This window comes from Pipistrellus hanaki (genome assembly GCF_964339955.1).
Source record: "Pipistrellus hanaki genome assembly, chromosome: 5".
NCBI lineage: Eukaryota > Metazoa > Chordata > Mammalia > Chiroptera > Vespertilionidae > Pipistrellus > Pipistrellus hanaki.
Window position 1 is genome coordinate 43,758,171 of NC_140507.1, and position 17,784 is coordinate 43,775,954.

The window sequence follows — 17,784 nt, forward strand, 5'->3', positions numbered from 1 at the left end:
AGACCAGGAGGCTTACACAATGGATATTCTTTTCTCACAGTTCTGGAGTTTAGAAGGCCAAGATCAAGGTGCTGGCAGATTCAGTGTCTGGTGAGAGTTGGCTTCTCCATGTGAGTTCACATGGTCTATCCTCCATGCCTGCTTGAGGAGAGAGCTCTAGAGTCTCTTCCTCTTCTTAGAAGGGCACTAATCCCCATCATAGGGCCCCACCCTCATAACCTCATTTAAGCCTATTTACCTCCCAAAGACTTCACCTCCAAACACCAAAACATGGGAGATTAGGGCTTCAACAGTATTCACTCAGTTAATAACATAACCCAGCCACAGAATGCACAGTCTGTCAGAAGTTTCGCCTCATAAAGAGTGAAACTAGGTATTGGTATGGACCACTGGCCAATGCTGATGTGGGAAGGGCTAGGGGAGAAAGAAAACAGAAGAGAGGGGCTCTGGGAGGCCCCTCTTACCTCAGGCTTCCCCAGACAGGACCACGAAGCGCAGGGACTTGACTCTTGGAAAACTTAAACATGGCTCTCTCTCCAGTCTGTACTGATGGTGACAGCAAACAGCTGTCCCCAGGCCTTCCTTCCAGTTGGCTCAGGCGGCTGCTAATCGGTGGTATTTACTATGTGACCCAAAAGAAATGCAAAGGTCGGGCTTCAGGTATCCCTGCAGGTCTATGAAGTAGATGTTTCTTGGTCTCCTCAAATTTTAAGTGTTTCCATTAGAAACCCCACCACCAGATCATGGCAACATCTGCGCTGCTTGGTGGCAGCTGCCCCTGCGCTTCTGTCAACTGACACACATACCCACACGCTCAGCCCTGACAACACATACCCTTGGCATCAGGATAAGAAGTGAAAAACTGCCCTAACTGGTTTGGCTCAGTGGATAGAGTGTCGGCCTGCATACTGAAGGGTCCCACGTTCGATTCCATCAAGGGCATGTACCTTGGTTGCTGGCACTTCCCCAGTAGGGGGTGTGCAGGAGGCAGCTGATCAATGTTTCTCTCTTGTCAATGTTTCTAACTCTCTATCCCTCTCCTTTCCTCCCTGTAAAAAATCAATAAATAAAATGTTTAAAGAAGAAGAAGAAGAAGAAGAAGAAGAAGAAGAAGAAGAAGAAGAAGAAGAAGAAGGAGAAAAGAGAAAAACTCAGCCAACCACTTACAGTGGCTACGCAGCAATGCCAAAAGACTGGTCTCAATTGTTTTCTCCTGTGAATCGCCCGGCGTGTCGACGTGTGTACAGAAGGCCCTCTTCCTCAGCACAGCCAGGCACGCACCACCGGTCAAGTTCTCTGGGGAAACGGCTCACACAGCCTTGAAACGAGGGGAAAGCAGGCTGCCTGTTCCATGCCGGTGCCCTTGTCTACAGGGCTGATTGCCCGCTCTCCTTCCCAAATGCACAGCACAGGAGAAAAGGACAGCAGCGCGCAGATCTTCCCATCAAAGAGGCACTGACTTTTAATTTTACAAATGGGGCTCTTTCCCGTAAGGAACAGAGAGAATTCATTAGCAATCAGGCTCTGGAGGCTCATTCCACCTGCCTGTTTCTCCTGGCTATCATATAATTACACCCCAGATTTCTGATTACAGACACTTCCCCCTCAACCTTGATGCAACGATAGAACCTCTCGTTTCCCGGGCTCTCCTTTTCCAACCTGCCTGAAATAAAAGAGAGGGGATGGGAACTGAAAAGTGCGTGAGTAGGTGCCTTCCTTCCTAGATTAAAGAGATGTATGGGCTGCTTGTGCTCCTGAGACTATCACTGTCTTGTTAAAAATAAATAAATAAATTAATTAATTAATTAATTAATAGTAACACTTTTTTGAAACGGGTTTGCCACCAGAACACAGGTGTCGTGAAAACCACCATTAACTCAAACCCAAGATGGGAAAGGAGAAGACTCACATCAACATCGTTGTCATTGGACAGGTAGATTCCGGCAAGTCTACCACTGCCGGTCATCTGATCTACAAATGTGGTGGGGTCGACAAAAGAACCATCGAGAAATTTGAGAAAGAGGCTGCTGAGATGGGGAAGGACTCTTTCAAGCATGCCTGGGTCTTGGATAAACGGAAAACAGAATGGGAGCAAATATCACCATTGATATCTCCCTGTGGAAATTCAAGACCAGCAAGCATTATGTGACCATCATTGATGCCCCAGGGCACAGAGACTTCATCAAAAACATGATGACAGGCACATCTCAGGCTGACGGTGCTGTCCTGACTGCTGCTGCTGGTGTTGGTGAATTTGAAGCAGGCATCTCCAAGAATAGACAGACCCGTGAGCATGCCCTCCTGGCCTACACACTGGGTGTGAGGCAGCTGATTGTTGGTGTTAACAAAATGGATTCCACTGAGCCACCCTACAGCCAGGAAAGATACGAGGAAATTGTTAAAGAAGGCAGCACCTTCATTAAGAAAATTGGCTACAACCCTGACACAGTGGCATTTGAGCCAATTTTTGGTTGGAATGGTGACAACATGCTGGAGCCAAGTGCTCATATGTCTTGGTTCAAGGGATGGAAGGTCACCCATAAAGATGGCAGTGCCAGTGGAACCACACTGCTGGAAGCTCTGGATTGCATCCTGCCACCAACTTGTCCAACTGACAAGCCCCTGCGTCTGCCCCTCCAGGATGTCTACAGAATTGGTATTATTGGTACTGTTCCTGTGGGCAGAGTGGAGACTGGTGTTCTCAAGCCCGGCATGGTGGTCACCTGTGCTCCAGTCAATGTTTCGACTGAAGTAAAGTCTGTTGAAATGCACCATGAAGCTTTTGAGTGAAGCCCTTCCTGGGGACAATGTGGGCTTCAACGTCAAGAACGTGTCTGTCAAAGATGTTCGCCTGCCCTAACTGGTTTGGCTCAGTGGGTACAGCATCAGCCTACGGACTGAAGGGTCCCAGGTTTGATTCCAGTCAAGGGCATGTACCTTGGTTGCAGGCACATACCCAATAGGGGATGTGCAAGAGGCAGCTGATTGATGTTTCTCTCTCACTGATGTTTCTAACTCTCTATCTTTTCCCTTTCTCTCTGTAAAAATTCAATAAAATATATTTTTTTTTAAAAAGATGTTCGCCATGGCAATGTGGCTGGTGACAGCAAAAATGATCCACCAATGGAAGCAGCTGGCTTCACAGCTCAGGTGATTATCCTGAACCACCCAGGCCAGATCAGTGCTGTATATGCACCTGTGCTGGATTGTCACACAGCTCACATTGCTTGCAAATTTGCTGAGCTGAAGGAGATTGATTGTTGTTCTGGGGAAAAAGCTGGAAGATGGCTCCAAGTTTTTGAAATGTGGTGATGCTGCCATCATTGATATGATTCCTGGCAAGCCCGTTTGTGTTGAGAGCTTCTCTTACTACCCTCCTCTGGGCCGTTTCGATGTTCGTGACATGAGACAGACAGTTGCTGTGGGTGTCATCAAAGCAGTGGACAAGAAGGCAGCTAGCTGGAGCAGGCAAAGTCACCAAGTCTGCCCAGAAAGCTCAGAAGGCTAAATGAATATTATTCCCAATACCTGCCACCCCAGTCTTAATCGGTGGTGGAAGAACGGTCTCAGAACTGTTTGTCTCAATTGGCCATTTAAGTTTAATAGTAAAAGACTGGTTAATGATTACAATGCATTGTAAAACCTTGAGAAGAAAAGAAGAATGTTTTGTGGACCATTTGGTTCTTTTGTGTGTGTGGCAGTTTTTAAGTTATTAGTTTTTAAAATCAGTACTTTTTAATGGAAACAACATGACCAAAAATCTGTCACAGACGTTTGAGACCCATTAAAATAACAAAGTTTAATGAGAAACCTGTGTGTTCTTTTGGTCAACTTTCTGTTATACTACTCAGGTAAAAGGCTTCAGAATTGCCCATGACCTATTTCCAGTGTTATATCTGCTGATACTTAACAATTGGATAATTCTGTTAGCTTTTTTTCCTGGGTGGGAACTTTGGGTTTTTTGTGGGGAAATTTTTTTTCCCCACTGTCCCTTCATGGTTAAAGCTATGGGAAAGGGGGTCTGTTGGTGTAACACTAAATAGGTTAGGACAGGTAAGCAAAGAGTAACTTTGTGTTTGTAAGCTAGTTTCTAAAGGCCAAATTCTGTAAAGGCCATATGTTCACATAAAATTTTGTAGTTACATCAATATTAAGTAAATTAGTTGGTATGTCAAATTTTAGTTTTCCAGTTTTACTGATATGTGAATTCACATTTACAAATGTTGTGGTAGTTTAAGAACCTTAAGTGAGATTTGTATAGTATTGTGCACTGTCTTGCTGCAGTTATTGTATCCAAATTCTAAGAAACATAAATTGATGCTGGAAGTTGAAAAAAAAATAATAATAATAGCAATGTGCCCTAGTCAGTTTGGCTCAGTGGATAAAGCAGCCTGTGGACTGAAGGGTCCCTGGTTCAATTTTAGTCAAGGGCACATGCCCAGGTTGTGGGCTCGACCCCCAGTAGGGGGCGTGCAGGAGCCAGCCGATCAATGATTCTCTCTCATCATTGATGTTTCCATATCTCTCTCCCTCTCCCTTTCTCTCTGAAATCAATAAAAATATTTTTAAATAATAATAATAACATAAATGGAGCCACATTAAAATGGAGCCGGAGATGAAATCCCAGAGGAACCACCTTGCACGTCTTACTGCTCAAACCTTTGGACTGTTTAGTTGGGTCTAAACAACCTGTGGACTGGACCTAAAGCATCATCGTGTCCCAAAGAACTGTTTCTGGAATGATAAGGAAGCAGATGTTTTGACTACCAGACTGATGACTACCGGACTAAAAATTAAAAACATTGTTTGGAATTAGCATCACTATGTTAGCTTTTCTGTGCCAACAGAAATGCCTTCCTCCTATTGATGGAGTATTCCCCTTCCCTTTGTCATAAATACCTTTTTCTTTTTTTCTTTTTTTCTTTTTTTCTTTTTCTTGTCTCCTAATCTAAACACCATTTGGGCTTCTGCCTGAATCAGTGCTTCCCAAGTAGCTATTTTTTTTTTTTTAATATCAAATAAATGCTGGTTGCCTCTCACCATGGCCCTTTATTTTTAGGTTGTCAATCCCTGGAAAACAATTCCAGTGTGTGCCCTTCTTGCAAAGGGGCAGAAGCAATCTGAACGAAGAGGCACTGAAAAGGAGCTCATTTAAATCGTGCGACCCTGCCTAGACCTGTTAATTGCCACATCCACAGCCGAGTGGATAACTCACATGCCCCCGCCTGTCCACAGCCCTGTCGTCCTGCCTGCTGGGAGGCACAGAAGGAAAGGACACGAATCGGCAGCCTTTCTGCTTGTCTCACCTAAGCCCTTGCTCGGCGCTCACAGAACCACGGGCATGTCCAAAGCCCTCTCTACAACGAACGTGTCCCTGGCCCGCGGGCTCCGGCGAGCACTCCTACCAGGAGAGGCCTGGCTCTGAGAGCCCCGGACGGAGCTGCCAATTCCCCGAGGAGCGCCCCCATCTCCCTGGGGCAAAGGCGAAGCTGGCTCCTCGGAAGAACCACAGAACATCTGAGCCGTAGCCAGCCATGTCTCTCCCCTGCTCACATGCTTATCGCCTCTTTTCAAAAGGAAAATTCCTCTTTGGCTTTTTGTTACCAGTCTCCAGCAATGAACAATAGGTTGGAGATGCGGAGGAAGAGGCTGCTGAGATTACTCTTCGCCCCCTGCTCCATTCGGCTCTGTGAGCCGCGGAAACATGCTCTGCGGTGGGTGAGGGAGGCCCCGTCCCAGGTGTTCTCCCAGTTCAATCATCCGCGCTCACAACTGTCACAATAGCCCCGGACAAGGAAATAACATTTAGGGTGGGATGGGGAGCCTGACGTGCATCCTAATTCTTGTTTGCACCTGTTCTCCCCCCTTCCCCCAGCCCTCCCCCTGCTCCATTCTCTCCCTTCACTGACAATGTTTGCAAACCTTTACATCCACCTTAATGGCAAAGGGAGAGAAATGGGTTGTTTTTCCAGTTTGGGTAATTGCTTCTGAAATGTTGTCAAAATCTTCCAAACGACTATATTTCTTTCATGTCAGACTACCGTGGCTCCCGCACGGCTCAGGGTTATGATTTTGTTAGGGTTCCGGTCTGCTGAGAGCCTTGGGAGTTTTGTTTCATTTGGGGTTGTTTTTTTTGTTGTTGTTGTTGTTTCGTTTTTAAGAAGACGACAAAGCCAAAAAAGCAAATAAGTCACCGTGATAACTTATGACAGCAAAATCAACATCTGAAACAAATAATAATAGCAGGAGCCAGGCAGCGGGAGCGGCTGTGTCTTGTGCCAAGAAGAGAAAGGCCCGGAAAGTTATTTAAAGCTGATGGAAGCCCACAAGGAGTCACAATCCCATCATGGTCTCCCTTTGGAAAGGCAGTGTTCAGAAGCCCCAATTAACCTTAATTGAATTCTGCCTTGGTAATATCTGGAATTTTAATTGACTGGGAAGGTGATCATAAATCTCGGTCCGTCGTGCGGCTTGGCCACCGGTGGGTCCCCAGGTGGCACGCAGCCTCCTGCGGGGGCCGCACTGCTCGGCCCCGGAGGCTGGCTTACTCCGATCCTAAAGCAGACGGTCCAAAGAGAAAGCCCCCCACTGCCCGAGCCGGCCGGAAGTGGCTTCCGTGCTGAAGTTGAGAGAAGTGAAGGATGCTGGGGGCTTCGAGGCTTTCCTGTAACATGTACTGAGGCACCAGACCCCAGGCCTCCAAAAATTATCCTCCCAGTCATTTAGGGCAAGCATAGTATTGTTCGTGTTTTCTCTTTCAGGAAAGCAACCATCAGTTCATTCCTGTTTTATTAAATCTGCTAAGGCCTGGAGACTTCCTAAGGCCTTGCAAATCACCTGAATGGGACTATGTAACTTGAAGGTTGGCATCGAGGGTTGGGAGGCTGGTGAGAATGACCGGGGTGCCTTTTCAGAACCCCACAGGCATATCCAAAACAGAGCAAGTGTATGTTGATGGGGAAACAGGAACATTCCTGGTAGGTGCCGATTTGGAGTTCCTTACCGCCCTCCAAACACACCAGCTGGGGTTGAAAAACCATGGCTCTCGTCAAACTGGCAGCCAGCTCAGTCCATCAGCTGGATTGACTCTTGGTTCACCAAACTGAATGGATGTCTGAATGGACTAAGGTCACGGGTTATTCCGCAGGTGTCTAGAAATAGTGGGATTGTGATTTGACACTAAGAGAACCCAGGGATCCCTTAGATAAGCTACTCTTCTTCTTTTTTTCTTTTTTTTTAATATATTTTGTTGATTTTTCACAGAGAGGATAGAAAGTTAGAAACATCGATGAGAGAGAATCATCAATCAGCTGCCTCTTGCACACCCCCTACTGGGGATATGCCTGCAACCTAGGTACATGCCCTTGACCGGAATCGAACCCGGAACACTTCAGTCCGCAGGCCGGCACTCTATCCACTGAGCCAAACCGGTTTCGGCGATAAGCTACTCTTATCCCTCCCCATTTCCACCACAAATTCTGACCCCTCGTCCATAGTCAGAGAAAAACAAGGTGTTTCTCCTATGTAATGGTTTCCTTGCTTCTGTGTTTTTCATTCAAACTTTTACTAACACATCCAAGGGAGGCCATTTAAACCTTAAGAAATCACCAGATTTCTTAAGAGAGCTCTGTATTCTAGCAGGTGGGAAATAAATGAAAAATAGATTTAAACAGTCCTGGTTGGGCCTGGGGAAAATTAGTCACCCTTCTAAAGATTCCCAAGTCTCCTCTCATGTCAACTATCACCGTCCGGTTCTGTCCAGTGTGAAATGGCCAGAAATGGACCCTGGAAACTGATGCTCTGCAAAGTCAGACAAAGGGCAGGGTCGCTTCTTCGAGTTCTAATTCTCCACTTTCAAACTCATGCAGAAACCTGGAAATCATACATCAGACTGGAACTTCCTCGCCTCGCCCTGCACAAATCCTGAAACTTGAAAGGAAAGTGAATAATCATTGGAAACATTCTCTTTAAGAATTTTACAAACCTTCTTCTTACCTGACTGACTCAAAACTTCCTCCCTCCCTCCCTCCTTCCCTCTCTCTCTCTCTAGCTCTCTCTTTTTGCTTCCCCCTCCCCATACACATTGCGAACCCTCCTCATCTAAACCACACTTTTCAGGAATGACACTAATAAAAAGGGAAAACAGAGCTGCTAAGGAAATCTAGACACCAATAAATTTTGCCCCCTGCTCGCTATGTGAACTTTTCAAGCCGCCTTGGTAAGTGAAAATAAGAATGTGTGTGATTGATGTAAATTAAAGTAGAGGCCTACACAACGGGACTCTTGTTGTGTTAATTCCCTTAAAATACCTTATTCAGAATAAAAATATCAAAGAGAACAGAGGAAACTACATAAATGAACCTGGCATCTATGTGGCATAATAAGTATGGGAGACTGGCATTCTCAGTACAGCTGTTCTGGAGTTGGAAGGGAACTCACCCGACAGAGTTTTTAGGAGAATTAAATGAGGTATTCTGCATGAGGCGCTTAGCACAGAGCCTAGCACATTAGCAAATGCTCATTGAGCATAACCTGTTATATTCACCCAACCACAACTTATCCAGATTGTTTCTCCAGTTCAAACACCAGTGAGTCCCCCAAAGCCTTTGAAAATAAGTTCCCCAAAGCAGGCATTTCAGGTCTGAAATTGCCCCTCTCCCTCTTCCTCACTCTTCTCAAAATCCCCCATTCTTTTGATGAAGACCCTCACCCTTTCCACCTTAGTCACACGCACCCTTCAGGACATGTACCCACAAGCACTCGGCAATCACCAGCCTGCTCAGGTGCTGTGCTCATGTCTTCACACACTCCACCAGCTCATAGCCCCTGTCCTGGGAAGTTCACTGCCCCCTCAAAAGGTCCCCTCTTCTAGTACACTTTTCCTCATTCTTCATCCTGCAACTCTGGCCTCACATCATCCTTTCTTCCTTTGAGCATGCAAAACAATGAATGTGTGTGTGTCACTCATGACACTTATACTATGCCCTGATTATAGTTCTGACTAATCTTATATACTGGACTGCAAACTCTTAAAACCATATCTTGTCATCTAACTTCCACAGCTGTGTTTAACCTGGTGTCCAGAACATAACAGAACCTCAACAATCATTTTCTAAATTAAGAGATAGGACTAATTTTATCAGCATATGCACCTATATGGGGCTGGAAGGGTTATATTCCAACACACAATTTAGCTGGGCTGGTGTAATAATGTACTACAACATCACTATGTCCTCCTGTCCTTGCACCAACACAAATGTGCCCGATTCGCTGCCTCGGCCTCTTCCTGTATAGATTTGAAGAATGTGTAGGAGCAAAAGGTTCTCCAAGCTCATTCACTCTTGATTTCTTTGCCCTTTTTCATAGGACCTGTGGGTGAACTATCATCTCTGACTGATGGCATTTAAATTTATCAGATGGCATTTTAAATTGATCTAATTTATTTAATTTAATCAGAATTAATTAAACATCGTCTCCACCTGACAGTATTTAAATTAACCTGATGGTATTTTAAATTTATCACAGTCCAGAAGTTAATCAAAATCAATACAATTGGTTTAGGACAGTGGTTCTCAAAGTGTGGTCCCTGGACCCGGAACAGCATCAGAGCCACGTGGGGAGTTATTAGAAATGCAAACGCTCAGACCTCAACCCACACCTGCTGAATCAGCAACCCAGGAGGTGGTTTTAACACACTTCAGAAGGTTCTGATGGATGCTAGTGTGTGAGGACCACTGAAGCAGAGGCAAAGAGAAAAAAATTTCTGGGAAAATAAACCGGTAATGCAGATGGAAGAAGAGAAATAAATTGTGGATGAAAACAAACTATTCCTGGGTGGTGGGTTTACAGAGATTTGCAGGAGACCAGCAGAGATAGCAGATGAGTGTGGTGGCTGAGACCCAAATTTCTATGATTGGCCAACATACAAGACATGCATCTGTTTACACTGGTACTAAGGAGACAGGAATTGTCTTAATGTGGCACTGTCACATCCAGAGTTATTTTTTAGGGCTAGGTTTTTGCTTCACAGGTGGAAGTAGTAAAGTCCGAAAAACTGAAAATCTGCTTCAAAGACTATAGTGTATAAAATGTCTTAGGCCTTAGCCGGTTTGGCTCAGTGGATAGAGCATTGGCCTGAGAACTGAAAGGTCCTGGGTTCGATTTCAGTCAAGGGCACATACCTCAGTTACAGACTTGATCCCCAGTCTTAGGGGCACATACAGGAGGTGACCAATGTGTCTCTTCCCCTACTTTCTACTCTCTCTAAAAATCAATGGGAAAATATCCTTGGGTGAGGGTTAACAATAGCAAAAATGTTTTAGAATGTAGATCTGCCTTCACTATGAGGATTCAGACAGACAAGGATGGATCAGAGTGATGGGCTACACTATGGCTCACAGAACAGAGGAGCCAGCCAGCCTCACCAGCAGGCAGGCGGTGGAGGTGGCTCAGGGCCTCACCTGGTCTTCCTGAGAAGGCAGCTGGAGGCACACAGGCTCTCACACACTCAGGCGCAGTAGGATTACCTTATTCCCCTCCACAGCACCGAGGGCCAAGCAGCTCAGATCACGTTTTGCTGCATAATCATTTCTTTCCTTCCTTAGGTCTAGTGACAGCTTTCCTACCAGTAGGAAAACATGCCTCGGCCTAGCTTTTGAGGACCCAATGCCAGGTCCAGTTACATAAAATCTGTAACTTTCTGAAAAAAAAAAAATATATATATATATATAATATGGGAGCAGAAAAGTTGAAAATCCATTCTGTACAGATTGCTGTTGGCTAAGGTCCTTCATCAAAGGAGTTCCAGTGATTTGTTGGAGAATCAAATTAGCTGCCGAGATTTCCCTCTGTTTCAGAGATGTGCAGGAGAGGAACAGAGAGAAAGTGAAGCAGAACAAGGTGCCAGAAACTTCCATGGAGATGGGAATTCTGCACAAAACACCTAATTTTTTTTTTTTAATCAGTATGTAAGAGATAAGGGCTAACAGAAGACAGTTGGAAGTCAAAGCAGAGCTAAAAGCAGAAGTAGCTGCATAAAATTATAGTTGGAGAGCATTACAGAGAAAATGAATTGCACTCTGCATCCAGTGCAGGTCCATCTGACTAATGGCACCGGTCACTACGGAGAGTGACAGTCCTTGACAAAAAGCCTGACATGACTTTGGGTTCCACAGTCCCAGGAATTTTCTTTCAACTTTATTGAGGTATAATTGACAAGATAAAATTGTAATATATTCAAAGTGTACAGTGTGGTGATTTGATAAATGTACACACAGTCCCGGTAATTTTAGAAGCAATTGACTTTATAATGTTCTCTCCTCTCCTCCTTCCCATTCCCACCTCAATCAGAACCTAAAACCCAAGAACTTACTAACAAATACATTTTGATGAGAAGAGTCTCTTACCCTTGGCAAACCTGAGGACTACCAGCACGGCGAAGAACACTGTGAAATTCTTCCTAAGATTCTTGGCCATCCCCGCTCACCTTTCAGATCCAACGTGATTTATGCGGTACACAAATATTCACTGAGCTCCTAATACGTTCCAGATGCTGTGCTGGAAACTGGGAACGCATTCAAGGAATTTGCAATCGAATTCAGCAGGCCAAACCTTCGGAAAAATCACCCAAGGTGCTTGTGAAAATATTGGTTGGCAGGCCCCGCCCCCAACCTGAATCAGAAGTCTGGGGACAGAGCCTTAGATCCGTGGGCCCGGGTGGCCACCCTGCATATGGGAGCCCACTGGTCTGTGTTCACGAGGAAAGCTTCTGCCCCTCCTGCAGATGGCGGCGGCTTTGCCCTAGGAGAGGTGACTGCTGGCAAGGGAAGGCAGGCCTCCTGCATGCTGGCTTCCAGCAAATACTCCCTCCACTCCAGCCTTCCACAGAGAACCGAGATTTTTTGACAAAGGCAAATGAGCCCCTAGAGAGAGGTGTAGGTCACGTGGCCTTCAACTAAGGTCCTTGGACTATGAGCGGGGGTCTCAGAAGTGGTGCAGACTGCTAAAACTTGAACGTGGTTGTACTTAGTGTGTGTGCTGGGGTCAGGGAGTGGTTCCAGTGACTCGGCAAAATAAGAAATTGCAGGGGCCGAGACCGGTTTGGCTCAGTGGATAGAGCGTCGGCTTGGGGACTGAAGGGTCCCGGGTTCGATTCCGGTCAAGGGCATGTACCTTGGTTGCGGGCATATCCCCAGTGGGAGGTGTGCAAGAGGCAGCTGATCGATGACTCTCTCATCGATGTTTCTAACTATCTCTCTCCCTTCCTCTCTGTACAAAATTAATAAAAAAAATATTTAAAAAAATAAATAAATAAATAAATTGCAGGGGATGATTTGGGGCTTTAACATAACTTATTTCTAACTTTACATTCTTTGGATGTTGATATATCTGGACTTGAACTTTCAGGGAGGTTTAGTAATAGAACTTTTAATTTCTTCCTGAGAATGTGATAATGGGAAAGACTCTGTACCCAACTTTGGGGTATGTCTATATTGTTGGCATTTTATTATTAGATCTTGGCATCAACTGATCTCCCTACATATTCTCCAATATGCTCTGCTGAGCAACAGGGCTGGAGGGAAAGGGTGCTATTTCTTGGGTCCTCTGTGTCCTGAACAGCCTTGTGGTGTAATGAGCATCTCTAGGCAGCAGAAACTTGCTCAGGGTGTGTGAAGTGCGTGTCCTTATGAGGTCCCCCAGATATTAAATTTATCTGGTTTAAATGTTGGTAAAAGACATGGAGAGAGTTTGGGACAGGAAAGCATAGTAACGCTGTGAAACCTGACAGACTTATTCCTAAGTCTTAAAGGGCCAGGCCAGGAGCAACATAAGCAGCTCTTGGGAAGCAAGGTGTCAAAGACTTCTGGGCTCCTGCGTTTCAGAGAAAGACCCCAAAATGGGACTGGGACCCAGACAGTACAATTAATGGTCTGAAACCAGTGGTTCTCACAACACTGAATGAGCAGGAACATTAGCACCACCTGAGAGGTTCTTTGTCATTTCTGTGTCAGTCAAGTCATTGATAGGATTCCAGAAAAACTCCTTCTGTGCCAACGTGTCCAACATCAAGACACAAAGGTAGAGCTAAAGGTCACATGAAGATATGAATGTATCCAAAGGCCAGGATGCCCTATAACCTATTGTTCAAACCAGGTGAGGTAGCCTAAAAGGTGAGGTTGTCCAATCAGACTTACAAATCAGAGACATTGCCCCAAATCAAGCTGAACTGGTAATTTTAAGGATGTAAGCAATCGAGAGGCATAGGCAAAGCAGGTGATGCTTGTGATAAAGTATGTGACTTCCCTGGTCATCCAGTCCCACATTAGGTACTCTCATTCTGAACCACAGTAATAACATGCAGGGTCTCTAGATGAGGTGTATGCATCGCCTCACACAGCTGGGAGTTTTTAAGTTATGAAAGATGCCCATCTTATACCCATATAGCTGTAGAGGTAACATGATCTTCCCCAGGAATCATGCCTTATAAGTCTACAGCTTTCAGGTCTGTTGACCATAGTAATCCTAAACCAGGGACATCAACGAAGGAACATTCCACATATAAGGTCTCTCCTACTTCATATCATTACCTTCCAGGAGGCCCAGTTCTCAGCATGTTCACAGGGAATGTGTGAACATTCCTTTACTAGAATCAGGGGAGACATGGATCACAGGTGAGCTACTTGTAACTCCTTCCTCCCCACCAGGACACTTCTGAGAGGGAAAGGGAAGCCCCTACTAGTAATGATGCCATCACAACAGGTGGAAACTGACACTGGTCCAGATAACGCAGAATGCACTGTCACCCTCCCTACAGCACCTAACACTGGAGGTGGGTAGCCTAAGAGAAATGAGATTTGAAATGTAAGGAACCAGAAGCTAGTCTGTGTGAAACTATAACTAGAAGATTCAATTCTCATGGGAGCCTAGTCAGAACAAAAATTCCTTTCTGTCAGGAATGTACTCAATAATGCATCATATACAATTATAAGTGCACTAGATATTTTTATGAGAATCTGTGCAAAATAGAATTTTCATAACTCCTTTATCACAGGAGTTATGAAATCCTATAGTTATGTCAACTGAGTCTGTGTGTGTCATCACGATTTCTGTATTCTCAACATTAATAAAATAAAAGGTTTGATCAATCATGCTAAAGGAAGGACTGAATTCTCTTTCTATTCTCACTATAGATATTGATACTACAAAGTCATTGTCATGCAAAGAAGTCATCAAACTGTGCTGCCCAAAATAAGTAGAGGAAAAATCATAAGTAGGTGTTCTAAAAAATCCTATATAATAAAAGGCTAATATGAAAATTGTCCCCTTGACCAGGAGTTTGACTGGGAATTCAACCATGTGGGCAGGGCCAGCTGGCCAACCACCCATAGCCCTTCCCCCAAGCCGACCCTACCCCTGATTGCCCCCACCACTCCTTCCAGCTGGCCCCACCCAGTTGGTCCAGGCAGGCAGCCAGAACCCACTGGTGCACAAATTCGTGTACCAGGCCTCTAGTAAAATAATAAAAATAGTTTATTCTTTTCTGGATTTTGTGATGGTTCTGATAGTTTCAGCATTTTGAGTTGCAACATGCTAAGATGGGGTGGGAGGGATGAAATCGGACAGACTTGGTTTGGATCCTGGCACTCGCGTTTACTATTTGGGTGACTCTGGATGAGCCCTTTCACTTCGGGTGCCTCAGTTCTTCGTCTGTAAATTGGGGAAAACAAGAGTGGCCTACAACATAGGGAGATAAATAAGTTAAAGATACTAAATATCTACAACATACCCTGGCTGGGTGGCTCAGTCGGTTGAAGAGTCTCCCTGTACACCAAAAAAATTGTGGGTTCGATTCCTGGTCAGAGCACATACCCAGATTTAGGGTTCAATTCCCAGTTGGGGCAGGTACAGGAGGCAACAAGTTGATGTTTCTCTCTCTCTCTCTCTCTCTCTCTCTCTCTCTCTCTCTCTTCCTCTCTCTAAAATCAATAAAGACATATCCTCGGGTGAGGCTAAAAATAATTAATTGATTGATGAGTCAGTTGAAATACAATACCTAGAGAACTTATACATAGTAAGTGCTCCATTAGTGTCAACAATTAAGTGTGCAAGTTTCTGAGCCTCCATTTCTGCCTTCTACAATACAAACTACAAGGATAATAATACCCATCTTACGAAATTCAAGGATTAGAGGTTATTCAAGTCATTGGCATTTCGTGAGTATCAATAAATTCGAATTATTGGTATTTCCATCACAGGCCTTAGTGAGCCGATGAGTCCCCTCTCAGCTTCCTCAAAGAAGGATTCCAGCCCAATGGGGGGAGCTCTGAGAAGTCGTGACTCCAGCCCCTCCCTTCTCAGGCCCTTCCTCCTCAGCACCCCCTCCCTCCTGGACTCCCTGTGACTCACTAGAAGCACCTCGGCTTAGACTTTGGGTATCATGGTTATGTTACAGTCTGTTTTTGAAAAAAAAAGCACCTAACTAGCCTTAGGGCAACAGGATTTCTGCCTTTTTAGAATTTGTTTCATGGTTTTTCTTTTTGCCCTTTCTCTTTTTCAACTTTGCAGTATTTGTTTTATTACACTCTGGCGGAGGTGGGGAGGGGGGGAAGATCAGGTGTTAATTGGAATGCCTGGATCTCCCCATGCCTAGAAATTAAACGATACTCTTGGGTCCCAAGAAGAAATGGGTATTGATTCCACTTTAACTGTCAGGGATGTTCTCTGACTTCCAACACGCCCTCTGTTCCCCTCCCCACAAGGCAGAAAACAGGGTATTTTAGGGAATGTGGCCAGACTTACCTAATGGAATGGCTTGAAGCCTTCCTTTAAGAAGCAAAAACACTGAACACCCAAAAGGAGGTCATCTCAACATTGTACTCGGCATAGATATGAAAAACTTGGTGCTTTCACTGAACTTCAACCTTGGCTACAACAAAGAAGCTGAATTTTACTACAGAGATTCTGGGTGCTGCAAAGTCACCGGATCTGAAGCTGTGAAGGAAGGAGGGAAGGACGGGAGTCGGCTCTGTTCTCCGAGGGCGCCCAGATGCGTGCCTGAAAAGAGCGCTGCGGGCTCTGCTCCGTGCTTAGGACCCTGCCTGGGCACAGCTTGGGGGTTTTTAATGACACAGACCCTAACGGCTCAGCAGTTCTCAGGGAGGGAAAATCACCAGTAATATCCCAAGCACCTCCAAACAAGAAAGACCCGTATTTCCCACAGAACTTTAAGGGTCAGGCCATTAGGTGCCACCCAAAAATAGGCCTGTAATGTCATCAGCTTGTTCCTGGCCTCTGAGCTGAGCCCCTCTCCTAACATCTCACCATCTTCTGAGCCTGATCAGGTCTAACTGATTGTCAACCTTTTTTTTTTTTTCTTTTTTTTTAATATATTTTATTGATTTTTTACAAAGAGGAAGAGGGATAGAGAGTTAGAAACATCAATGAGAGAGAAACATCGACCAGCTTCCACCTGCACACCCTTTATCGGTGATGTGCCCGCAACCAATGTACATGCTCTCGACCGGAATCGAACCCAAGACCTTTCAGTCTGCAGGCCGATGCTCTATCCACTGAGCCAAACCAGGTTGGGCTGATTGTCAACCTTGATCTCAGCTCCCACCTGCATACTTGGAATAGCACTCAAAAGCCTACTACAGAAATAGAGTTAACTATCATATTTGTAAAAAGAAATACAATTTATATATGAGTGTATGCATGTATGTGTGTGTGTGTATTTTTATAGTCCCCAAAAAATGTATACATACACTTTGAATAATTATAAGGCAATGTTTATTAAAATATATTTCATTTTCAAAATTGAGCTATCAGCCCTGGCAGGTGTGGCTCAGAAGTTACTGAAGGGTCGCAGGTGCCATGCCAGTCAAGGCAGGTGCAGGAGGCAACCAGTCGATGTGTCTCTCTCACATTGATGTTCCTCTCCCCTCCACACACCTTTCCACTCTCTGAAAAGCAATGGGGGAAAGTATCCTTTGGTAAAGATTAACTGAAGAAAAATTTAAGCTATCAGCTATTAAAGTGTGAATACATTTTGCGGGGCCACCCTCACACACACACACACACACACACGCACGCACACACAAACACACACACACACACATACAAACACACAGCCAGACATATCTTATATAATAAAAACCTGATATGCTGTGTCCAATCATCCAGTCGGCCATTCAACCAATGAAAGCATAATATGCTAATGATATGCTAAGGCCTCTCAACTGCTCACTATGATGTGCACTGACCACCAGGGGATAGACAGTTGACCAGTTGACTAGTCACTATGACATACACTGACCACCAGAGGGGAGATGCTCCAACATGTAGGTTAGCTTCCTGCTTGGGTCCAGCAAATCGGGACTAAGTGAGATGGGCCGGACATGCCCTGGAGTCCTCCCATGGTCCTTCCTGCATCCCTCTACAGCCCTGATCATGCACTGGTAGGGTCCCTTGGCCTGGCCTGCACCCTCTTGCAATCCTGGCCTGCACCCTCTCCCAATCTGAGACCCCTCAGGGGATGTCAGAGAGCAGGTTTTGGCCTGATCCCACAGGCCAGGCCAAGAGACCCCACTGAAGTATGAATTCGTGCACCCGGCCTCTAGTAGGTAAATAAGCTTAAATATTTTTTAAATGTATTTTATTGATTTTTTACAGAGAGGAAGTGAGAGGGATAGAGAGCTAGAAACATTGATGAGAGAGAAACATCGATCAGCTGCCTCCTGCACACCCCCCACTGGGGATGTGCCTGCAACCAAGGTACATGCCCTT

At 45.2% G+C, this 17,784-nt stretch overlaps 1 pseudogene across 1 annotated transcript; it reads left to right on the forward strand.

Moving 5' to 3' along the window:
* Positions 1 to 1,838: 1,838 nt before the first annotated feature.
* On the forward strand, positions 1,839 to 3,754 carry LOC311622848 (elongation factor 1-alpha 1-like; annotated as a pseudogene). The gene is made up of 2 exons: positions 1,839 to 2,843; positions 3,077 to 3,754. The product of its transcript is annotated as an elongation factor 1-alpha 1-like (transcript).
* The last annotated feature ends 14,030 nt before the right edge of the window (positions 3,755 to 17,784 follow it).